The sequence below is a fragment of the Podarcis filfolensis genome (assembly GCF_964270895.1).
Source record: "Podarcis filfolensis genome assembly, chromosome: 11".
Classification (NCBI taxonomy): domain Eukaryota; kingdom Metazoa; phylum Chordata; class Lepidosauria; order Squamata; family Lacertidae; genus Podarcis; species Podarcis filfolensis.
Window position 1 is genome coordinate 42,672,473 of NC_139613.1, and position 25,982 is coordinate 42,698,454.

Here is a 25,982-nt window from a genome sequence, read left to right on the forward strand (position 1 = left end):
ACCACTGTTTCTGTTTCTTAAAAAAAATATATTAAAGGATAGTTAACAAGGGTGCAAGGGTTTTTTGCGTGGACAGGCAGAGTCCCCCAAACCCTGGGCGGCCCCCATGTGGAATAACAACTCAAGACAACGTGCTATGGGATTAAAATTGGCCACAACTTTATTTCAGATGTGGGTGGACCTTGGCTCGGGCATTGGGCATTTATCCCTCCCAGTCCCCCGCCGGGGATCTGGGGAACATCAGGTTTATCCAGTGGGGGGGGGATGGGCTGGCTCTGGAGAACATATGTTCAAGCAGAGGGAGCCTGCCCCTGTTATGCCGCCATCACAGGGGAGAGCAATGACAACCTCTCAGCGTATGGCCAAAGCCTCCCCTCAAAACAACCCCTTTAACAGGGAACCCTGGTATCGCCGCCACAAAGAGAAGGGGGGCATGAGTCACTGCTACATGCCCACCCCTAGTTTAGGGAAGATAGACTAAAGGATTCCGTCCAAGGCCTAATACCGCCAAAGTTGTGACATTTTGCTACAGGAAAGGCAAACCTGTGAATGCAGGAGAATTCCTTTCCGGCCCTTCCACAGCAACCTTGATGTAGCAGCGCCCACGTACCTGTGGAGAAAAGGTTAACCTGCAAAAGAAGTCTTAACTGAGGGTGGGTAGGATGGGAGACGCTCTGGAGCCAACTGACGATTCCCAGGTAAGATCCTCCCCCTATTGTGTGGGCAGGGTGGTCCCTCCCCCTACCTGGCCTGATCACCTTGGCAACACCTCCCCACCTGGCAACACCTGGCCGATTGGCTAAGGTAGGCGGACACTTCCAGGTATCCCACCTGGGGAAGGCGAAGCCAAGCCTGTGTTAATTGTGCCTCATAGGGTCCAGGGGGCTGCGCACGACCACACAAAGGGTGCCCCCCATTTAATGTGGGGAGTGGTCATTGTGAGTGGCCTCTCTTCCATCCTTCAAAGCATCTGTCCAGGAACCTATAGCCTCCCTGTGTATTCTCACGTCCTGAAAACTTGTGAAGCTGCTATTTGCATTGCTAGTGGGCACTGGCAGTCACTCCCTCACTTCAGATACCTGTCCTGCATTAAAGTGCTCATTTCAACAGCTGCCACAAGATGTCATACTGATGGCCTCTGGATTAGACAATTTCAAGGGGGCGTTATACAAATTCCTGGAAGGGGCATGTGTCTTGTCAATGGCTATTAGCTTTGGAGGAGCAATTTTCATTTGCAGCGCAGAAAAAGAAGAAGGAAGAATTAAACTCTCCCTCTCCACCTGCTGCGTTCCTAATAATTATCAAATCCAGTGACTGCTATTTGCATTTTTTGAAATGAGCACATTAAATGCAAGGGCATGTTTAATGCCATATCTATATTGGCCCTTAATCTATGCTAATATTTAATTTGGGAGGCTCAAGGATCCTGTTGTGGAAATGAATCATGCATACTCACTGAGTAGTGGGGGGGGGGGAGAGAATCGCAAAGAGCTTTTACCTGGTAAACACATTTGCTTTGTTTAGCCTTTTATCAAGAGGAAGAAAACTGCAAAGCAAGTTTCCTTTTTTTAAAAAAAGCAGGGAACAGCTTGTTTCCATGACATTTATACAATAAGCTATATCTAAATGACAAGCAGATTGGTGGAAAAACAATGTTTTACTGCCCTTTTCTCCTTTGATCCTTGATGTCTTAAGTAAATGAAAAGGCACAGGTTTGTAGGCAAAGATCAACCGTTACGAATTGACAAGCTGCACAGAATCCTGAAAGTATGAGAATCGGAGATCTGTATCGGTGTCCAGAGTAACATTAGATCTGGACCGTCAAAGGTAAGGGATGGCTGGGGAAAGTAGTCAGTTGGTAAGGGCAAGAGTTTTCTCGTTTCTGACTCTGTTGCACTTGCCTCACACAGGGGTCCTGCATAGAGTCTTGGCCTGCAGTCAGAGAAAGTGGAACACCCTCCCAGCACGTGGAAATAGACAAGACGATCCACAGTGGGAAAGGTCAGAGAGGAAGGGGACACTGCCGATACCTGACCTAACCCGGACTTCCTTTTGAGAACTCTTCCTCAGAAATCCGTGATTAAACATCCCCCTGGAACATCAGCTCCCCAAAGGCGCTGCAAGAACAACATAGCCATACAGGTAAGCAAGAAGGGCTCATCATGCTTCCAAGCATGACTTCTAAGCATCCCCTCTTCTTCCCCTAAACAAGAGGTACAGTGCTGGCCAACACCAGCACCAATGCAGCTTACCTGGCTATGGCTGGGGCAGCATGCACAGTGGCAGTGAGGTTGGGGTTGTGTAGGCACACCAGCATGAGCATCAGATTGGCTCCACCTGTGCACAACCCCCAATCTCGCAGCTGCCCTTACCCACTCTAGCCCATCCAGGTGATCTGCCATGACACCAGTGCCAGGAAGGCAGCTCTGCAACCCTGCCCAGCCATGTTGGCTGAAACTGCCCTAGAGCAGGCATAGGCAAACTCAGACCCCCAGATGTTTTGGGACTACAACTCCCATCATCCCTGACCACTGGTCCTGTTAGCTAAGGATGATGGGAGTTGTAGTCCCGAAACATCTGGAGGGCCGAGTTTGCCTATGCCTGCCCTAGAGTGTTTCTCCTTCCACTTAAATGTGTTTAAATTATACGGACTAAACAACAGCAGCAGTGCTTCCTGAAAAAGGCGCTGCCACCACAACTCCTTGAGCTTCTGCCATGGAGTGGGAAAGGCAGCGAGAAGCACCTCTGTGAATGAACACAAAATGCTAAAAATTCCACTGGGGAAAATGGTTATGTCCCTGTGGAGATGGCAGTATATAGTCAGTAGCTCATGTGCTTCTGGCTTGCACTCTTTATGAAGATTTGAGGAGTGAAGTTATCACCCCTCCATTATTGTCCATGCCAGGTCGCTCAACCATTGCTACTGTGTCCTTTCTTTTAGCAGATCAAGATGATCAGGTGACAGCAAAAACGTCAAGGTTTTTAGTGGGGGCAATTAGAATAAGATCTATTATTTGTTTATTGATGTAAGGCCCCAAAATGTATTTTCTCTGGTTAAGTTTTTACCTCTATCTTCAGTACATTTATTTTATTTTATTGCTATGGCTAGTGTCTGGTGCAAATAAAGATTCTTCTCCTGCAAAATTTTTAGCAGGGGCAATTAGAATAAGATCTGTTGTTTGATTACTGATGTAAACCTCCAAAATGTATTTTGCATAGTTAAGTTTTTACCTCTTTCTTCTGTACATTTTATTTCATTTTATTTCTATGGCTAGTGGCTGATGCAAATAAAGACTCTTCTTCTTCTGAACACAAAATGCTGTACTCCAGCTATTCCTACAACTAGGTGAGTGCCCAGGCAATGGAAGAGTAGTGAGTTTGACTGAGGCAATAGAAAAGCACCCATGAGAGGACATCCTTTCTCAGTTATGCATTTTCAACAAACCCCTGGTTTCAGCTCCTACCCCATTATATCTAAACTTACCAGGCCTTTCTCATCTCTCCACAGGAAATGATGTTCCTCACCAGTGCCAGGAAGACCGCAAGTGATGCAGCAGAAGCAGTGGCTAGCAAGAAGTCAGATGTTCAGATGTGGGGCTGCTGCTGTTTTCTTCCCAGGGGTCATGTGCCCTTCAAGAAATGCATGGCAAACAGTTACATTCATGCACATCACAGGGAAAGATGGCCCCCTCCTATCCTGTTACAAAGCTTCAAAAGGCACAGTTACTCTACAAGAAGAAAAAAGATTGACATCCAGGACTCGCTCCACAACTGATCGTTCAATAATAATAAAAAACAACCCCAGTGTTTCAGCTGTCTCTTATTCTAGTGGTTAGCAGATTGAAATCCTTCCTCCTGACTGCTCATCTGAGAGGACTCACAGTGGCAGCGTTGCATGGATCAGGAGGTTCTTCATTGTCACACCATACAAGGTCTGAGGGAGTGCATCTGTGGAGCACCAATATTCTCCTGAATGCCCCCATACTGCTAGCGATAAAGCCGAAATCTGCATGAAGTGTGCAGGGTGGGGAGCAGCAAATAACAAGGTCTGTTGAGTAACCAGCAGGCCCAGGAAATCAACCTGATGAAAATGTGGGGAGCATAACTTGGAGGGGTGAAGGAGGTTGGTCAATATCAAAGGTATCCTGGAGTACTGCGATGGGGTTAAACAAGCCATTCCCAACTTGGTGTCCTCCAGCATGGCCAATGTTCAGGGGTGATGGGAATCAAAGTCCAACTGTAAGACAGCAGGTTGGGGAATCCTGGATTAGATTAAACCATGACCTACGGCAAGAGTATTGTTAGCCCAGAAATGGAAACAAGAAGAGAATCCGACGAAAGAAGAATGGCAGACGAAATTAATGGACTATATAGAATTGGACAAAATGACAGGAAGGATTCGAAACCTGCTGGACCAGAGATTTACAGAAGATTGGAAGAAGTATATGAATTATTTGAAGAGCAACTGTAATCAACAAATTACGCTAGTAGGACTACAAGAAGTTTTGTAAGGAGAAATATACGAAGTGTTACAAAGTAGAAAAAGATAGAGATATTAGTTATGAGTTTGAAATGTAATAGGGAAGATAAGAAATGCATACTCAGAGATTAGACTGGAAAATTTTCAGACAGGATTGATGGAAGTCAAAAATTTGAATAAGATGTAAAAGTATGTTTAATTACTGTTGAAAATGATATGTTAAAAAAAACTAATAAAAAATTATATTAAAAAAAAGATTAGACCATGACCTCAGCAGGACACTTGATTGACTACTGCGCTGCACTTTTTCAGGTCATGTGTGTGTATTGTCTCAGCCCTTTTCCTGGGGTCCAGTAGTCAGTGGTTGAGCCTTACATGCTAAGCTCATGCCCTCCCACCGAGCTCACGATTCCAAGAAGGACCCTTAACACTGCTGAGATTCCCATTTCTTATTCATGGGGATTTGGAAGCAATGAATCATTTATCTGTCAGACCCCTTGGGAGACTATGAAGGCCCGGTTGTGCGTGTCTCTTCTGGGACTCTGTAGCTTTGTTGTTGGTTGCTGAAGCAGGAGACCTGAAGTCTAATCCCACTGCGTCGCCCTTTTCCATTTGAACAGAGGCCATATCAACACCTTCCAGGGACAGGAAACAAGCCTACCGCTCCAGTTTCCCGCTACATTGATCTTTCCAAATGAACACCTAATATCGGTCTCTCCTGTTGTCCATATGGCTCCCCTGCTTTTGCTTGTTCCGCTTACATAGACAACAGTATAAACATGTTGTGTTACAAGCATTGCCTGTGGGAACACACTGGTACCGCAATGGGACTCAACCCTTCTCCTGGGGAGCTTGTTTCTAGGTTCTGCATGTTGTCAGCTAGTCATGGCAGTATGTTTGTGCTTTGTATGCAAGAGAAGGTGTTGGGTCAACCAAACAACTGCATTCTTTCCATTGCTGCGTTGTTTGGTTCCTCCCATGGCTAATGTTGGAGCTTTGCTGCTAAGTTTGGGTGACTGCTGGGTGATAGGGGAAGAAGGATCAGTCAGGTTTGGTTCTCAGTTTCTCATTTTTCCTGTCTTAAATTCAGCTCTCCACATAAAGTACCTGCAGCAATTTTTTATTTTTAAATCCTGATGAAAATTCACCAGCATTTTGGTGTGACTTCGTCCTGGTACTCCCTTTCCGCATGCAATTGACCCCAATATAAAGCATATTTGGTATGTTATTTTCAGTAATACAGTGGTACCTCTGGTTACAGACGCTTCAGGTTACAGACACTTCAGGTTACAGACTCTGCTAACTCAGAAATAGTACCTCGGGTTAAGAACTTTGCTTCAGGATGAGAACAGAAATCGTGTGGCGACAGCACAGCGGCAGCGGGAGGCCCCATTAGCTAAAGTGGTACCTCAAGTGAAGAAGAGTTTCAGGTTAAGAACAGACCTCCAGAACGAATGAAGTTCTTAACCCAAGGTAGCACTGTATATTCCTTTTTATGCACACTTTCCCCTAATACCTGCATTTTTGTAAACTTTGGTTGGAGAACTGCATTGCAAAATTCAGATAGGTGTGAATTTAAAAGGTGGTTCACATATTGCAAACAACTGCAATTACCGGAACAGTTGTGGGGTTGGTTCAGCATTAAGAGCATTGACTAAGCTTTGAGGCGGTTCTATTCTGTTGTGGAACAGATCATACCATGACAGCATGAACATAGCCATCAGTTGCAAACCCAGCCTTAAGGCTCAAAGGCCTTAATCCCCAAGTCACACTGATGCAATCCCATTAAAGTTACCAGCGGCTTCAGAATAAGAGCTGATTTGCATGGTGCTTAAGTTATTTCATGGCCTGGGAGAGATGTTCGTGAAGTCCATGTGGAGGAGAAGATCTCTGGGCTTTCCCAATCTTGTCCTCCATGCACACCGCTATGGAGAATTAAACCCAGCTGCATAATTTGCACAGTATTTGCACTTTGATCCCAGGGAAACACCAGGGAGAGAGTCAAAAGCGGCAGCAATCAGCGGGAAAGAAGCAATGGTGACTTTCACTCAGAAGCTCAGTAGGACTTACTTCCAGGTAAGCATGCACCCTTTATTTCTAGAAACAGGCTCAGACTGCAGCTAACTACCATGAGGGTGGGGAAACTGTGGCCCTCCAGATGCTGGAACTCCCATCATCCCTGACTCCTGCTGACTGAGACTGATGGGAGTTGGAATCAGGGTCTTTTTTCAGCTGGAACTCGCCGGAACTCAGTTCCAGCACCTCTCAGGTGGGCGCCATTATCATTCTAAGAGAACGAGGGTGGTGTTCATGGTGAGTTCTGGCATCTCTTTTTCTAGAAAAATAGCACTGGTTGGAATCTAACAACACATGAAGAGCCACAGGCTCCCCATTGCTGACTTACCTGGAAGTAAGCAGGTGGTGCTGTGGGTTAAACAACAGAGCCTAGGGCTTGCCGATCAGAAGGTCAGCAGTTCGAATCCCCATGACGGGGTGAGCTCCCGTTGCTCAGTCCCTGCTCCTGCCAACCTAGCAGTTCGAAAGCACGTCAAAGTGCAAGTAGATAAATAGGTACCACTCCAGCAGGAAGGTAAACGGCGTTTCCGTGCACTGCTCTGGTTTGCCAGAAGCATCTTAGTCACACTGGCCACATGACCCAGAAGCTGTACGCCGGCTCCCTCAGCCAATAAAGCGAGATGAGCGCCGCAACCCCAGAGTCGGCCACGACTGGATCTAACGGTCAGGGGTCCCTTTACTTTACCTTAAGCCTATTGAATTTAGTAGTTAAATATGGTAAAGGATGGCACTGCCAATATCTTTTGAGCTGTGTGGAACAACGCTTTTTCACAAGGTGACTTCATTTTAGTCCTGGTCCTAGTCCACAAAGATTGATGCCATGATAATTATTTTATCTTTAAGAAATCCCAGGACTCATGACAGTTAAATTAGTGCTCCCACTTTCTCATATATGTTGCCTGAGTTATGTACATCATCTTTTCACAGACAACCAACAACAAGTTCTGCACTTCATTTTCTCCTACTAGGAACAATCCTAGGGGCTTCCATTTTGCTAATGTTTATCCTTTGAAATTATTTTTATATTCAAGTCTTGAAGCCTAAGAGCAATGTTCTTTCTCTGAAACAAAGGAACTAATGAATTCTGAGAATCTCATTAGCTATAGCCAATGCAGTGTGGTGGTTAGAGTGGCAGATTTAGTTAAGCATGTCAAATTTCAGTTGCTCAAATCAAGGTAGCCTAATTTATATATTATGCAAATGGTTTGCTAATTCAAATCTTACCCTGATTTTTGAGAACAAAAATATAATTGCTGAGTTCTAAAACATCTGCACCTGTTAATAGAAGGTCAGGCCTCTGTATGCAGTCAGGCGCTGGATTGGAACTATGAGGGACTTTACACTAAAATCTTGGCTCTCTCTATTATTTTCATGAGCACCTATCATCTGGGCCCCAAGGAAGACCCCCAAATGTGGTTTCAAAATGAACCAGGAAAGATTTTCTTTAGACAATGGGTATGTCATTCTAGCCGTGTTTTGCCTCTTTTGACTATCACTGTTTCCCAAATATATTTTGCATTCTGTCTCTTGTTCTCTAGGGGCTCAAGACTTTTATGCTATTTTTAAAAGTATGAATATGGGGCAGTTAATAGTCCACATGGGCAACAGGTGGCATGGCTAAAATCCAGACAAAACCTGACAGACCAAGGTTTGAAGCTCATTAGATGACCTTGAGCCAGGAATAATATTTATTTATACATACATATATACATACATATATACATACATACCCTGCCCATCTGGCTGGGTTTCCCCAGACACTCTGGGTGGTTCCCAACAAAATATTAAAAATGCGATTAAACATCAAACATTAAAAACTTCCCCAAACAGGGCTGCTTTCAGATATCTTCTAAAAGTCAGATAGTTGTTTATTTCCTTGACATCTGATGGGAGGGCGTTCCACAGGGCAGGCACCACTACCGAGAAGGCCCTCTACCTGGTTCCCTGTAACCTCGCTTGTCGCAGTGAGGGAACTGCCCGAAGGCCCTCGGCGCTGGACCTCAGTGTCTGGGCTGAATGATGCAGGTGGAGACGCTCCTTCAGGTATACAGGACCAAGGCCTTTTAGGGCTTTAAAGGTCAGCACCAACACTTTGAATTGTGCTCAGAAACATACTGGGAACCAATGTAGGTCACTCTCTTTCCACCTAATTTGCATCCTAGGATTGTTTTGAGGATAAAATGTGGGGACCATGTACACCAGTGTGAGGATTAAGATAATAATGTAATAAAATTAAATCATAGGCACAGAGAATTTGTTTTGTTTTGTTTTTACGAAAACCAGACTGACATTTTCTCATTGAAATGTTCTTTCCATTTCTTAACATCATCCAGAAACATTATTTTAATTAAAAACTCTGTTGCTGCATGACTTGCCCCTTATTGCACCATCTTTAATAGTAGCATTGCAGTTCCGGACACATTGCAGTGGAGGTTCTTCTGCCTCATTCAGTGACTTTTCTACCCTTGAGCAGAACCCAAACCATTTGGAATGTTGCAAACATCAGCATCGGATCTGAACAGATGCATTGAATCACCTGCTTTCGGCCATTAGCCAATGCCTTTCCATGCTCTAAGCAACAGCATGTCTACTGCACCTTTATGGAAAGGTAGACTAGATCCCCCTTCTCTCATCCTAGCTTTCTCCTCCTCAGCCCTGCTACGGATCCCACATCATATCTTGTTTTCTACACAGGTGGGCTGCATCAGCTCTAGCATCTCCCAGCAGGGCTCTGAACAGCATGACTCATTTGGCTTCAGATGTCAGTGGCTGCACCGTGCATTTGTACAGAACTATTGTGAGCGTCTGTCCTTGAGATTCTTCAGTACTTGCTAATCACCTGCACTCTGTCATGTGATAGACCTCTATGTCTATGTGTGTGTGTCCTTCCTTTATTCCCTAACAAGGCACTTATCTTCCATAGCCTGATTGGGCATGTGTAAGAGTTGAGCTGCCTAAGTACAGCATGGTGGAAGAGAAACATTCAGGATAGGGAGAGAGGGTACGAAATGTTCAGACTGTTGCACTCTTAAAATTCTGCAGTTCAGACACCACATTTATTATCAGAAATCAGGGTGGGCTTGGACATGACAGCTGTGCAGATCCAGGAGTAATCTCCGCAGTTAGGAATGCAATGAAATCTTCTTGTGGGTTGGTGAGGTTGGGACAGAACATAACAATGGCTAGTTTTTTAACATGATTTGGTCTTTGCCTTCATTCACCTGGGGTTCTCTGCTACTCCCCTTTAGGGACGCAGATGGCGCTGTGGTCTAAACCATTGAGCCTCTTGGGGTTGCCGATCAGAAGGTCAGCGGTTCGAATCCCCGCGACAGAGTGAGCTCCCGTTGCTCTGTCCCAGCTCTTGCGAACCCAGCAGTTCAAAAGCACACCGGTGCCAGTAGATAAATAGGTACCGCTGTGGTGGGAAGGTAAACAGTGTTTTTGTGCGCTCTGGTTTCTGTCACGGTGTTCCGTTGTGCCAGAAGTGGTTTAGTCATGCTGGCCACATGACCCGGAAAACTGTCTGTGGACAAACGCAGGCTCCCTCAGCCTGAAAGCAAGATGAGCATCACAACCCCATAGTTGCCTTTGACTGGACTTAACCATCCAGAGGTCCTTCACTTTCTACCTTACTCCCCTTTGAACCAGGTACCATGCTGATGGCACATCATATTCTGCTTGTAAGTTACTAAATTTTCTCCAAAGAGTATCCTGGTCCAACATCAGACAAAAACTTTTGTTTATGGCTTTTTGGTTTGTTTGTTTTCTGCTACCTGCTGTTTTCTCTATTCGTTTTCTGAAGCAACTTCCAAAGTTCACTTGCCCTCTACACACTTGTACTTGATTTTTCTTTTCAGTCTCGCTTGTGAACTCTTACCAGACCTGGCTTTGCCTTTAAAACTTCTGCTTGGAAACACACAAACCCTTTAGAGCCTTGCATTGTTGATACCATTTTGCACGCAGAGAAACCAGCAGAGCTCTCAATTAAGATTCCAAGACAAAAGGCACTTTAGCAATAACAGCAAGGACTGAAAAACACGACGATTGCCAATTAGCAGCCATGCCCTGGTGGGGAAACAATTAAAATGTTGGGAAATGTTTTGGCTACCTGGTGGGGTGTAAAAGGAACAGTTAATTCAGAAAAATGATTGTTGGACAGTGTGTTTGTTTGTTTGTTTTTGCCACTTGCAGGAAAGCTTTCTCGATGGCAGACATTTTTTTTTTAAAAAAAGACATGTCAACACAATTTCAGGCAAGATTACGTCAACTTGTAAAGAAACACAGCATCCTGTCTATTTACTGCCGACAACTCTTCCCAATGTATTATTGCTAAATTGCAGGGAAATGTTGTTTCCCCTCTCTTTCCAATAATGAAATTAAAGAAAAGGCTTGGCTGAATGAAGTATGCTATGTTTGCGAGAAAGGTGGAATAGAATAATACAGCAACCAAGTACATGTTGTGATGTGCTTCTCAAGCACCTAATCTCAAAACACAAAGCAGTGATCATCGCTGAGTGTTCAGGCAGTGAGCCAATTTAAAGAAATATTGAAAACAACATTTTTCTCTGCAGTTGTTTCCAGTGAATGATATTCAGCGTGAACACTATTGAAAGAGGGCTCTGTCACTTTTAGGAGAAGGGAGAAGGTCTTAGGCAGCTTGGAGTTAAACCCCACTGAGGGATGCTTTTCAGGTATTTCCACTAAAAAATAGTTGAACTTCCACCACATGTGTGGTGGATTTGCAAGGAAGCGAGGGTATTTTGGGAAATGATACATGATGAGATAAAAAGAATTCCCGTTTCTTCCCACATACTCTTCTTATCCATGATCCCCACAGCACTGAGGTGTTCTTTGCCTAACTGAACAAAGCTTTGTTTTTACCTCCTGTCCAGCAAGGAGGATGGAAGGCATTTCTAGAAGAATATATATATATTTTCTTCTGTGGAGTCAGCCATGTAATGCCATTCCTCTGTATGTGCTGAATGTGAAAAAGGCAGACATCTATTTGATTGGGTGTTGACTTTCCCCTATGCCAGTCATACCCCACTTTGGGGGCAGAACATCACAGTTGCTAGTTCTGAACATGTTTTGGTCTTTGCCTTCATTCACCTGGGGGTTCTCTGCCACTCCCCTTTGAACCAGGTCCCAGGCTGATGGCACATCATATTCCACTTGTAAGTTACTAAACCTTCTCCAAAGAGTATCCTGGACCAGCATTAGACAGAAACCTGTTTAAGGCTTTTTGTTTTTTTGCTAACTGCCATTTTTCCTCATTATTATCTAATGGCTTATTAATAAAATAGTCTAAATCAAAAGCCTAATGTTGGTTGGCTTGGTGCACTGTTTAGGATTTGCAATATTTGTTCATGTAGCCAGCTTGGGTCTATGCTACAGTTTAGCCTGCTATGGATAGGTAAAGGTAAAAGGTAAAGGACCCCCAGATTGTTAAGTCCAGTCAAAGGCGACTATGGGGTTGCGGCACTCACCTTGTTTTCAGGCCAAGGAAGCCGAAATTTGTCCACAGACAGCTTTCCGGGTCATGTGGCCAGCATGACTAAACCACTTCTGGAGCAGCGGGACACCGTGACGGAAACCAGAGTGCATGGAAATGCCATTTACCTTCCCGCCGCAGCGGTACCTATTTATGTACTTGCACAGGTGTGCTTTCAAACCGCTAAATTGGCAGGAGCTTGGACAGAGCAACAGGAGCTCACTCCATTGCAGGGATTCGAACCGCCAACCTTCCAATCAGCAAGCCCAAGAGACTCAGTGGTTTAGACCACAGTGCCACCCACTCCCAACACTATGAATAGGAGAAGAGGAGAGAGCTTTAAGCTAGAAACTACATTTTACTGTTTTATTTTTCTAAACGCAGCCTTTTGTGTGTTCAAAAAGCTAACTTCTTGCCTAATTAAGCCTGTGTGGACTAGTGGGGATTTCAATTAAGCTTATCTCCCCCACACATTAATAATGCCTCTGCCTTATCAGCTATTACTATAAATGGGATAAGATAACCTTTTGGAAGGAGTTGGGTATTTAGAGATTGGTGGTACCCTAGCTAGATCTCTTTACTGGTGCACCTACTCATGCTAGTAAGAATCATTGCTCTCTCAGTGGATGGTGACAGCTACAGATTTTTAGCATATTTTACAGTAAAATTAGTACTAGTGATAAAGCTGGAGTAAATAGACGCCATCTAATTTAATTTATCACATGGGTTCTAGGGTGTTATGGTAAGGACAGTTGCAAGGATTTTCCAAAAGCCCTGAGAGTAGACCGGTCTTTACCAAGCTGGTTCCCTAAAGTTGTTTTGAACCACAAATCTAATCAGTCTCAGCCAGCACAGCAAATGAACAGGGATGATGGGATCTGCAGTTTGAAGCATCTGGGGCATCATGTTGAAGACTGAAATAGGGCTTGTTCCTTATTTACAGGACAACCCTTGCTGCTGTTAGTGAATGAATAACATTTATTGACTATCATCACCCAACCGATGCAAAAAAAAATCAAATGCACATACAAAGGTTCTGTCAGAACTGTGCTTCCCTACATTTTCTTTATAGATAAAACCACTCTCCAAAACTTTTTGCTTCTCTGTATTTAGAAAATCTGTGAAGAAAAACTCTGTGAGGTCTTCTGCAAGAACAGCAGTGACTGTTACCATATTGTTTTTATTTATTTTACAGAACTTGCACACCGCTTAATTGCAAAAACCTTTACATGGTTTATATAAAATATGCTCACATTAAAATTTTCATTAAAAGTCAGAAAAATATATAAATAAAATCAGCATTACACACACACACACATGCCAACTATACATACTGTAGCTGACTTGAAATTGTATAATTGTTGACTTCTGGGTTGGCGCCTCCGGTAATGGCAGAATTCCTCTGATCGGAAGGAATTTGCCTCGTGGAAATTCGGGTCTGGCCACCACGGCGAAGGCGGAGACCCACTAAAAATCACAGGCGGGTGAAGCCTGTGAACGTGGGATTCGGCTGGCACCTTTTGCGCCTCCCCTACTCGTGGGGAAACCCGGTTTCGGGGATCTGGAGCAATGTGGGGTGAGCGGTGCGGTGCTTCGAATTAATTGCTTCTTCCACGGAGCGAAGCCGCATAGCTGTTGCCGGAGAGCGCTGACTTTTTCCTGTGGACAATTTGATCTTAAAGCAACTACCCGTGAGTAGAGCGGAGAATTGGATTTTTAAACGTCTTAATTTGGTGTCGAAATGGGGAGGTCCAAAACAGGAAGTCCACCTTCCCCTTTTGTAAATAGATTGAAGCAATGAGGATGCAAGCTGAAGTCACGGAAAGTCTATTGTAAAGGACTAAATTTCCATCGGTAAAAAATACTAAACCCACCTTGGTGGCAGGAGAAGAGGGGGGAAAGTTTTGGACTGAATATACCTGCAGGAGAGAGCAAACAGAGTTAAAATACCACCGCTCCGATCCTGGAAACGGGCTGCCAGCAGGACTGACGTGTTTTAGAATGCTCATTGACCGTGATTAGAATGTTCACTGACAGCTAGTTAAATAAGAGAAATACATTGTTTCCATTGTCTCCGTCTGCGTTTAAAAAGGAGTAAAAGTAACTGAAAATTGAAACTAATTTTATTGTTTGAACTGTGTCTAAAAGGACCAATACAAATAGAAACTGTATCCCTCTAGAGGAAGCCTTTGAAACTGTTACAAGAGCTGAGCTGGGGGAATTTCCAGCTGCAAGATAAAAAGCTGTGAGATTCTGGGACTGACCTTGAATCGGTTAAGAATGTCGACAGAAGATGCCTTAGGGGTTGCATTAAGTAAGATAAATGACTCACTGGAACAGCTTAACAAGAAGGTGGATGTGGTAACTACCAAAATCGATAATTTGGGACAAAAAGTGAACATCAATACAGAAACTATTCAGAAATTGATACAGGAATCTACTTTGACATGGCAAACTGCGGAGAAGGCTAGGGAGAAAGTTGTTGTCGTTGAACCTAAAGTAACACAATTGGAGAGAGAGAGAGTCCCAGCCTTACAGATGCAACTTGATGACCATAAGTTGATGCCTTCTATGATTGAATTTAAAGAAAATCAGATTTTGAGGATCAGAGCTCTACCTGAACTGGAGAAGGAAAGTTTGATAGATCCCCTCACACAAGAATTTGCTGATATTTGGGACCTGGACTTGGGTCAAGAAGAGATTAAAATTGTGAGGGCCTTCAGACTTGGAGAAATTTTGAAAGACGTCCCGAAATATCTTTTGGATCTTAGTTTTAACTACGGAGATTTGGTTGCCCTGTTGAGAAGGAATAAAATCATTTCTAGGTGGGAGTTTCCCCGAGATCTACTCTTCAGTCTCAAAGGAAGGAAAATCGAAATAAGATCAGTAGAAGACAAAGTAAAGTGCATGTATAAATACGAAGATTTGCAGAAGGGACTTGTAAAAGACTTAAGAGCCTCGGACAGAAGATTACCAGGTTGATGGACTATATGGAATTGGCGGAAATGACTGGCAGAATCCGAGACCAGGGAGAAGAGACGGTGGAAGAAGATTGGAAAAAGTTTAAAGACTATGGAAATATTGTAAAATCAATGAGTGTTAGAAAAATGTTGGAATGAAGCTATACGGCTTTTGTAGAAATGTTAGAAGGAATTAAGTACAAGTAGATTATTGGAGTATTAAAGGGAAAATAAGGTTAAAATATGTTAAGATAACTATATGATAGAAAATAGAGGAAGATGGAAAGGAATTGCTGAAACAATTAATAGAAGTGGAATACAAAAAGGGAGGTGTGAGGAGATCGTTGAAACAAGTGAATGTAAGATATGATATTGAAATGGTATGATGTGTGTTTTAAATTGTTTTTGCTTTGTTTTGTTTAGTGTATTGGGTCAGTGTCGTGTTGTGTATTGTTTATACATTGTATTGTATTGTTTTTTTCTTTTTTATCTTGTTTTTCCTTTCCTTTTTTCTTTTTTCTTTTTTGTAATCCTTAAAAGTAATAAATATTATTTTTTAAAAAAAGAAATTGTATAATTGTTCTTTGACTCTGAAGGCAGTTCCCCTTTGGCACATTTCCCCTGGAGTTTCTCACCTTCAGAACTTTCTTTTACTGAAAGGGTCAGTTCACAGAAACTGAAAGACATATCTGTTTCAGACTTCTGCTTTCCATCTCTACAAACAAACATGAAACAGCTCTGACAAGATGGGGCCATGTGCAAAATAATTAGAGAAACAAAAGAAAAGAAAATGAAACAAAATGTTACTGGTTCATAAATAAGCCAATAGTAATAGTAATAATAATAACCCATAAGCTTTTCTTTGTATTTTTACTTTGTTAACAGGAACTGCTGCTGTGGCTGCTTCTCTTCAGAGTTCCAGCTTTTGTGCTTATCAGGTTGTCTTTCTCATGAGAAACACTGAAATAGAAAATCTGGGGTGGGAAGGTCATCCTAGTAATGACTGTTGCTATTACACCAGCCTATAATTTGTATAAATTCTCCTGTGTAATATACTTAGCTAGCAAAAATACTCTGTGAATGATGGACACCCATCAGGAAACAGGTAAAAGGTAAAGGTAAAGGACCCATGGACGGTTAAGTCCAGGCAAAGCCAACTATGGGGTTGCGGCACTCATCTCGCTTTCAGGCTGAGGAAGCTGGCACTTGTCCACAGGAAATATGCCCATAAAGAAAGGTCGCATCTCTATGTGAGTATTCCACCCATTCCTTCCATATTGGGGAATCTACCATGCCTTTTTTCTGTGGCCTTCCTCCTGCTCACATAAAATCCTTGGGTTGCTGGTGTTCCTCTGCCTATAAGCATTAGGTCAGTCATAGGCAAACTCATCCCTCCAGATGTTTGGGGACTACAATTCCCATCATCCCTGACCACCAGTCCTGTTAGCTAGGGATCATGGGAGTTGTAGTCCCAGAACATCAGGAGGGCCGAGTTTGCCTGCATTAGGTGCACATCAGACCAGTTGCTCTTACCTTTTCTTGTTGATTGTTTCTTACAGATATAGGCCTCAGGAGAGTGTGGCTCTGTGGCCACAACATCGTGCCCTGGGCCCAGGTGGACACAATGACAACATTCTGGGGCCAACACCTTGGACTGGATGCCAGTGCTCAGATCAGCTGGATGGGTAGGAGGGGCATGTGCTGGGATAGCTTGCTGCCATGGCTTGTTTCACAATTTGCACTGCATGGGCGCTGGTGGTTCAACTGGGGAGAACGTTCTGGTTGGCAGACAGGTGTGATGGGATGGTGAGCTGCTTGTGCGTAAAATCCTGATCCCTCAGAGTTTGGCTAAGTTTCCAAACCTCTGTCTGTGATGGAGCTCCTTAAGCATGGCTCCATCAATCGCTCGTTGAATCGGACAGTGGGCGTTTACGGAACTTCTTCCAGCATAAAAGCTCCTTGACGGAAACGCGTCTTCTGGACTCTCGGCGTGACAGTTTCCGCCGAGGAGTGGGTGTGCCTACGGGAGGTCCTGAAACCTCTCCACTGTTCCCGCTTGAAGTATCTCTGAGCTCTCCCTCCGACTCACTTTCCCTTGTAACTCCACTTCTCCCCCTGCTGGTCCCCTCCTCCGCTGAGTGGTCTCTCTCACCCTCCATGAGCCCTTTCACCTCCTTCGTCTCAGATGACACTTCCCTGACATCCACCTCCCCTCTAGGGCCCCCTTCACCCCCTTCCCTCCCCTCCTCTGCGGGAGGCGAGGGAGCAAAACCCCTGAAGGAACCTCCCTCATCTTCCGAAGTTTCGAACACTTCCCTCCACCTTTTGCTGTTCCCGGTTTCCAAGTACTCCTCCTCCTCGGAGTCTGTACCCTCTTCCAACTCCGATTCCCTGAATCCCTCCAGTTCCTCCTCATCGTCGGTGGTGCCAAAGTACTCCCTCCGGAACCTCGCTACTGGTTGAGGTTTCCTGGGGAACCTTTGGTGGAACGTTTCGATCAAGACCTCGTCATGGACCTCCTCTGCCTTCACCCAGGTGTTTTCCGACTCCGGTTCCCCTTCCCACGCGACCAAATACTCCACCTGATTACCCTTCCACCTGGAGTCGATGATTTCCGCCACATAGTTGCGGCTTTCCCTTTCTTCTATGGCTGGCCCCCGTGTGGATACCCCTTCACCTTCCCCCCTGTATGGTGACAGTAATGACCTGTGGAATACTGGGTGCAGTTTCATGTGGTTCGGTAACCGGAGTCTGAAAGCCACTGGGTTGACCTGTTGGATGACCTCAAATGGTCCCAATCTTTTGGGTCTCAATTTCTTGCAACTACCCTTGAACGGCAACCCTTGGGTTGATAGCCAGACCCGACTCCCCACCCTAATTGTTTCACCTTCCCTTCTGCTCTTGTCTGCCTGCCTCTTATATTCTTCTTTGGCCCTTTCTAAGTTGTGTTGGAGTTGACGATGGATCGCTTCCATTTCTTCTACAAAAAGTTCAGCGGCCGGAACACTCCATCTCTCTCCTCCTTCCCCTGGAAACGCCCTGGGGTGGCACCCATAATTAGCCAAAAAGGGGCTCATCCCGGTGGACACATTCTCTGCATTATTGTAAGCAAATTCCGCTAGTGCCAACTTTTCGACCCAATCGTTTTCTCTGTCATTGACATAACACCTCAGGTATTGTTGAAGGATACCGTTTGCCCTCTCCGCCTGCCCATTGGTCTCAGGGTGCCTGGCAGTCGAAAAGTTGACCTCTACGTGCAACAAGCTCATAAGCTTCCTCCAGAACCTGGACGTGAACTGTTTCCCTCTGTCGGAAACCAGCCTCAAGGGGGCGCCATGCAGCCTAAAAATATGTTCTACAAACAATTTTGCTGTCTCTTCCGCCGTGACTGCATGTGAGCAAGCTACAAAGTGAACCATCTTAGTTAACTGGTCTACTACGACTAGTATGGCGGTTTTCCCCTGGGATTTGGGCAGATCAGTCATAAAATCTATCGACACCGCCTCCCACGGTCGTTCTGGTGTGGGTAACGGTTCTAAATATCCCGCTGGTGCCCGCCTTTCTCCTTTGGCTCTCTGGCATTGGTCACACCTTCTCACATACTCCCGTACATCCTCCCTCACCTTGGGCCACCAAAACTCCCTGGTCACTAACCACATGGTCTTGTGTTGCCCAAAATGCCCCGCTGTGGGATTGTCGTGCAGCTGTTTGAGTACTCTCCCCCTCAATTCCCCTTCGGGTATATATAGCGCCCCTTTGTAATACAATGCCCCGTTTCTTTCTTCAAAACCTCCGGGGTCTTCTCCCTCTCCCCTTAAACCTCTGAGCTTATCCTGGGCGTACTCATCATTTACCGTTCCCTCTACCAGTTCTCTTTGCCCCACCCAGGCCGCACCACATACCCAGTGGTCCTCTGGGATAATATGTCTCTCTTCTGGCGCTCCCTCCCCCTCCAAATATTCAGGTTTGCGAGAGAGAGCGTCCGCTCTGATGTTTTCTGGACCTGGCACATAGCAGATTTCAAAATGGAATTTGGAGAACTCCTGGGCCCATCTCACTTGTCGTTGGTTGAGCACTCGTGCCGTTCTCCAATACTCCAAATTCTTGTGGTCCGTACATACTTGTACCTTATGCTGTGCACCAATTAGTAAGTGTCTCCATCTCCGGAACGCTTCGTGAATGGCGAGTAGTTCTCGGTCATATACCGTGTAGTTCCTCTCGGATTTGTTCAGCTTACGCGAAAAGAAGGCACACGGTCTCCATTCCGACTTATTGCTCCCTGGCTGAAGCAGCACCGCCCCCACCGCGCGGTCTGAGGCATCAGTTTCCACTCTCATGGGTTTTTGTAAATCCACATGCAGGAGCTGTTCTTCCGAAGCGAATGCCTTTTTCAATTCCTCAAAAGCGTGCTCCGCCTCCGCCGTCCAAACGAATTTCTTCTTGCTGCTCAGACAGTCCGTGATGGGAGCCGTTAAGTGGGCAAAGTTCTTGATGAATTTACGGTAAAAGTTCCCAAACCCTAAGAACCTTTGCACATCTTTTTTCGTTTTCGGTGTCTTCCATTCCAGCACCGCCTGTACCTTGCCTGGATCCATGGCTAATCCCTTGTCTGATAGGCGGTACCCCAGGAATTCCACCTCCTTGGCGTGGAACTGACACTTCTCCAATTTCACCCACAACTGGTTTGCTTGCAGCTGGCTCAGCACTTCCCTGTTTGCAAGCCATCAATTGCCTGCGCACCAGTCCCTGTTCAATCTCGCTGGAAAACATCAAATCCATGGCGCGAAAAAACTTCCTCGCGTCCTTCAGCATGTCACTATTCCCTGCCATCAGGGGCCGGACCCAGTCTCTAGCCCCCCCTTCGAGATGGCCAATCACAAACGCCACTCGCGATGCCTCATCGGGAAAGTCGTTAAACTGCAGTTCAAGAGCATACTGCATCTCTGTCCTAAAGGCTTGGTAGTTCCTGGGGTCCCCCCCAAACTTCTGCACCATTCCTGGCATCTTTCTTGCTAGTGTAGCGCCTTTTGCCTTTTCTGCATCCTGAGCCCTCCTTTCTTCTAGCCTCGCCGTTTGCATTGCTAGCTGGAGTTCCAAAACTCTGTACCTTTCTTCCAGAGTTGGACCTTCTCCAGCTCCTGCTGCTCCTCCGGCTCCAGCTGGGTTGCTCATGATGCCTCTCTGCACAAGCTGCTTTCAGGGACTGTCCGATTGCTGTGATGGGATGGTGAGCTGCTTGTGCGTAAAATCCTGATCCCTCAGAGTTTGGCTAAGTTCCCAAACCTCTGTCTGTGATGGAGCTCCTTAAGCATGGCTCCATCAATCGCTCGTTGAATCGGACAGTGGGCGTTTACGGAACTTCTTCCAGCATAAAAGCTCCTTGACGGAAACGCGTCTTCTGGACTCTCGGCGTGACAGTTTCCGCCGAGGAGTGGGTGTGCCTACGGGAGGTCCTGAAACCTCTCCACTGTTCCCGCTTGAAGTATCTCTGAGCTCTCCCTCCGACTCACTTTCCCTTGTAACTCCACTTCTCCCCCTGCTGGTCCCCTCCTCCGCTGAGTGGTCTCTCTCACCCTCCATGAGCCCTTTCACCTCCTTCGTCTCAGATGACACTTCCCTGACAACAGGGCATCAACCTCACCCTTGTGACTGCCATGGACCTAGAGGTCTTGCATACAGCACACCCACGTATGAGTATCTTGTGTTCGGAGCTTCTGGAACAACAGCTATGGCAAGGGGCCATGGACCCTGCACACATTAACCACGCCTGGGGGCGGGAAATGAACAGGGCAGTGTTGCACAAAGCATTGCAGCTGGAAGGATGGGCGATTTGGCACCTTGGCATCACACGTGAGAAAGTGGCATGCACCTATCTTCACCAGGCAATGAGGCTTGGCTGTTGGACATTTACTGAGGCCTGTGTCATTGGTCGCAGATGTGAGTGGTTTGGCAGCAAGCTGGCATGGTGGGGTTGACTTGGGTGGCAGAAAAAGGCCTTGAGTTGGATCTGTAGTCTGGCAGAGGGGGTGGCTTGGAATAGTACTCCCAGTACACCGGTCAGATTTTCAGGGTATCCAATTAAAGCAGGGGGATGTATTCTGTCTGAATGGCCAGACGGGGGTTAACAGGATGCAGAACTCCCCAGGATGGCATCCAGGAGGGATTACCCAGAATTGATTCATGTCACAGGGTGATCCTAAAACCCAGGGTCAAGCCTGAAAGAATAATAATCTGTCACGGCTAAAAATTGGCCGCTGTTTCTTTAATGCTTAAAAAAGCTGGGTCAGCATGAGTCAGTGGCCTGCACCGAGTTGTATATATAGAGTGAGAAATGTTAGTTTGGTGTTGGGTTGGTTGGTTGGTGAAAGCTGGTAGTGTTGATGTGTGTACAGTTGGTCAATTGCTTTTGCAGAAAGACTTTTAAGAATAAAAGCAGAAAGTACTCTGCAAGGATACTTTTCTCGTGGACTCTTTTATGCCAACAATGGTCCGAGGACCAGGCTGAGGTGACAAAGGGAGGTCAGAACCTTTTTTTTTTTTTTTTTTTTACAAACACCCACATAATCCAGCGGTTGGGTTGGGTGATTCAGGATTACACACCCAATGCCTATGCCAAAATCTACTGACATCAGTAATTACTAAAGTTGTGGCCCTTTGACCCCCAAGCTGTTTATCTTGTCGTTATTTCTCCTTCGTACACCCCATTCCCTAATGGCCCGGACTGACTGCTCCTAGTCCTGCATCTCCAACTAGCCATTTCCCCATGTTTCCCCTTCTCCTCTTTGCCATTCTTTGCCCTTAAGATTTTTATATATCTTACTGTATCGTGAGAAAAACCTTTTCCCTTCCTTTCTTTTCATATCAGACGGAACAGTATTTCACCCTGATAGAAATGGAGGTAGTTTTCAGCTATACAAACAGCAACATGACAAGCAGCTTGTGAGAAATGACATAACTGCTTTACTACCTATTTGCAAATGTCTTATTGTTGTGGACCTTCGTTCTTTTTCTCCTCAAACTATGATGAAAGCGAATAGCGAGACCTTGGTGAGTAATTTGATGACTGGATCTGTAATACCTTACAGTCAGACAGGTGTGTGCTGTTGAACCGTATTTTGGCATCCTGCCCCTTCACCATTCATTTCATGCAATGTGCCAAGGCAACTTTCAGCATAAATCATTCAGATTTGTGTACCACCGTTATAAAGATTCATTTGAAGTTGAGCACAGAAGCCTCACCCCACAATTCTGCAAGTCCTTAGCAGCTACCACCAATTCTGAGCCTTTGTCAGCAGTTTCATGTTTCCATATGCTCTTTTCTATATTCAAGCAGACTGGAAAGTTAGTTTAAAAACAACAGATCCTTGTGATTCTGAATTGTATACAAATCCCCCTGTTTTAGCCCAAATGCATAGATATGCGGTAGGTTAACAATCTATCACTGGTTTTAAAATATTCTGTTTTGAAGTTTCTCTGTACATTTCAAAACCTGGTTTTGGATTGCTACTTGCTATTTTTAAAACAGGAATGCACATTTTAAAAAAACAATCAGCTAATACCCTTAATTAAGGTGAAAAGAGTATGTTTAAATGAATCTTCACTAAGTAGGTTCAAATCTAAGTCAAAAGTCCACCTAATGCAGAGGGAATCGTAATTATGAGAATTTAAGAAACAGAAGAACATTGCTGTTTTTTCTAAGAAGTGGGTTGAGTACAATGGTAAATGCGGGAAGCTAGGTTGCTAAGCATTCCAATAAATAAAACAGAAAATATCTCAGCTAACCACCTATGAGAGCTCTTGAAAAGAAATGTTTTCTTTATCTGCTGACAAGGTTATGCATAAAAGAACAAATCAACTGTCTTTCAAGGCAGCCAATGTTTCCATGACAAAAAATGGATGGTGGGGGTGCCAGGGGTAAAGAGAGTTGATGGTGGAAGGTGGGGGAGAAAGCACTTCAGCCAGCTGGATATCCCACCATGGTCCTTCCGAATTCTTCTTAATCATAGTATGCCAGAGAGGATGCAAAAATAAAGCATGTAGGGACAGGGAACCCATAGCTCTCTCAGTGTTGATGGGCTCCATTAGCCCCAGCCAATGTGAACAGTTGTGAGGGTGATGGGATCTGGAACAAGGCGTGGAGAGTCACATGTTCCCCCATCACTGAAATAATGACTTGTATCACGGCAAATCTTGGGAGCAAGTGAAGGATTTCCTTTTCAGAAAACGTCTTCTCTGCTCATCTCCTAGCACCCTCTCTGATTTCTGGGGACCAACAGGATGTTGTGAAAGGGTCTGGGAAGGGAACTGGCATTTCTTTTCTTTATCCCCCTTTGTACTCTCTTACTCTTAACTGGTCTTGCTCGACTGCAAAGTTGCCACTCCCTGCCCACTTTATAGCACTGCAAATATTTACATTTTTGCAGTAGTTAAGAAGGAGCAGGTAGGTTGACGAAAACAAAGGGTGCCCACCCACATCCATGAAGCAAAAAATTGGGACAGTACCACTCTTTGTGTAGTCATGTTCTTAAAGTCGTAAGAACATTAGGACATCTAAAAGATCCCTGCTGGATCAGACCAAAGGCCCATCTATTCCAGAGGTCTGCCCTCACAGCAGCCAACCAGGTGTCTACGGAAAGCCAGCCAGCAAGACTTGAGTGCAGCAACACTGTCCTCATTCGTGACTCTCTGCAATTTGCTTTCAGAGCCATGTTGACTCTTACACTGGAGGCAGAGCAGAGCCAACACAGCTGGTAGCCATAAATAGCCAGGTCCTCATTCAGCTGCATTGGATGGTCCTGAAGTCTAGTATTATGGGAGAGGCAGGAAAACTTAGCAAACCCTGTCAGCAGTAGCCCTGTGCAAGGGCTTCTGCAATGAGGCTTTCCCGCTTCACCTCCCTCTGCATCCCTCCAAAAAAAAATAATGGGTGCATTTAAGGAGAATCCCCAAAACAGCACACAGAGGAAGGGAAGATAGGGGGAATCCTTTTGCCTGACAAGCTGATGTTCTTGTGCAGAGGAAATATTCAACATACAGTTACACTGAATTTCACCTGTAGTAATGAGAGATTCTTGAGGAGGGTGGGGAGGGTGGGTGTGGAGGACAAACCCGCAAAAAATAAAACCACAAAAGTTCATTTTATTCAGCTTGAAAGCTTTACTATTAAGTACACACCACCGCTCATTTCCCCCTTGATCAATAGGATTGCTTACATTTAATTAAAGCCACACCGGAATGCTTTCAATTAACCTCCTTTAAAGAAATGGCATGAATCTGTAATGGCATTTTCACTGGCTTTCAGATGGAATTGTCTTTGGTCAGCAGACAGTGTCAAAATGCTCCATCAGAAAACAATAGTTCTTTGAGGCAAGGAAATCGATCTGCCTCGTGAATTGCAGGGTACTTCCTTGAAAGCAACAAGGAACTTGCTCACCTGAACGAATGGGACCTTAAATTAGCCACAATATAATCAGCCACAACGTCAGCAAGAAGTGAAATTCAATTGATTTCCATTAGGCCTCAAATCATACTCTGGCAATGAGAGGTTGGTGCTCTTCCAGTTATATAGAGGGTTAAGAGTTCTGCCAGAGAGCGAGAGAATCAGTGGATGCCTGAAACTCAAGGTTTGCAGCAGCTGTCTGTAGAAGCTTCTTAAAATCACCATGAAACCCGAGCCAATGTGCAGGCCAGACTCTGAAACAAAATCATCCAGGAATTGCAGCTGTGAATACGGCTTAATGTCAGGGCTTGAGCTGCCAAGACTTGCCTTGCCAGTCCCAAACAATGTGCCACCCACAGATGCCTAATAGCAGATTTATCGGCCTCTGAGCCTATCACCTGGTTACTAAGACCACTCCTATCAATTCTATTGATATTTATTATCGGCTGTGCTCATTTACCACACAGTGCAGTTGCTAGGAGGAATGCCTCCGGGGCAGTAGAGTAAGGGAGTCAAGTGCCAGCCACATCCCTGATGGGCGCAACAGCCCTTGACATTTTGTCTTGAGAGCAAAGATTAGTTTACAATGCAAATGACTCATCTGCTCTCCACTGCCTCCCCTCTCTGTGGGCCACCAGGGAATCTTTCAAATATAAATAACAGGGGCATAAATAGAAAAGAATAACCACTGCCAAGTTCTTAGCTGTGTTGTGTGTGCGTTGCCATTAGACGTTGACTCTCTACCAAAAAGATAGCTCACATAAAATTCTTGTGTGTCAGTAAGTTTGCAAATTAATTTCATGGAATGAAAAGTAATTGGAGAATCTGTTATTATTGCTATTACTACAGTTAGTAAACCAAGATAATTAATCTCTCCTCAAAACTCACTGTTTATATGAAGCATTTCCATGCCTACTGTACCTCAGCTTGTTACTAAGCCTAAGCACATATAATTGATTCTATTTTATGTTCCTCTCCTGTTTACCTTTACTTTTATATCCCTCCCTTTTCTATGTTTCCTCTGTGCTCAAATTTAGATTATATGATGCTTGGAACACCTCTTGTTCTTGACCTCTTATACGCTGTAAAGGGCTATTCACACTAATATTACTACTACTACTACTACTACTACTACTACTACTATCATCATCATCATCATCAGGCATCTCAGAATCTATAGCACCAGGCAAGAACCAGTCAAAATTTAGCATTCCCCCCAAATGTATTTATTAAAGGTGGTGTTGTTTTTAACAAAAGCAATTCAAACCAAACACAGTTGCAATGTGATGTAAAAGGTAATGTTCATACAAATGTGAGCAAGATTTTCCTGTTACAACACAGTGATAACTAAGCAACACAATACACACAGATTCATATCTGAGTAACCTCTCCATATTGCCATATGGTGCAGTTCAAGTAGATGTGGAGCTGCTCATGTAGCTTACAAAAGGGAACCAGATCTTATCAAACCTGTCATGTTTCACAGTGCCTTGTACTACTCTCCGATGATATGTCCGACATTCAGAGAGGGCCATG

The 25,982-nt window shown here is 44.8% G+C and overlaps 1 long non-coding RNA gene across 1 annotated transcript; it reads left to right on the forward strand.

Annotated features, from left to right (window-relative positions):
* The first annotated feature begins 1,073 nt into the window (after positions 1-1,073).
* Positions 1,074-3,812, forward strand: LOC310745106. The gene is made up of 2 exons (XR_014539940.1): positions 1,074-2,142; positions 3,276-3,812. It is a non-coding gene; the product is annotated as an uncharacterized lncRNA (long non-coding RNA).
* Positions 3,813-25,982: the final 22,170 nt, after the last annotated feature.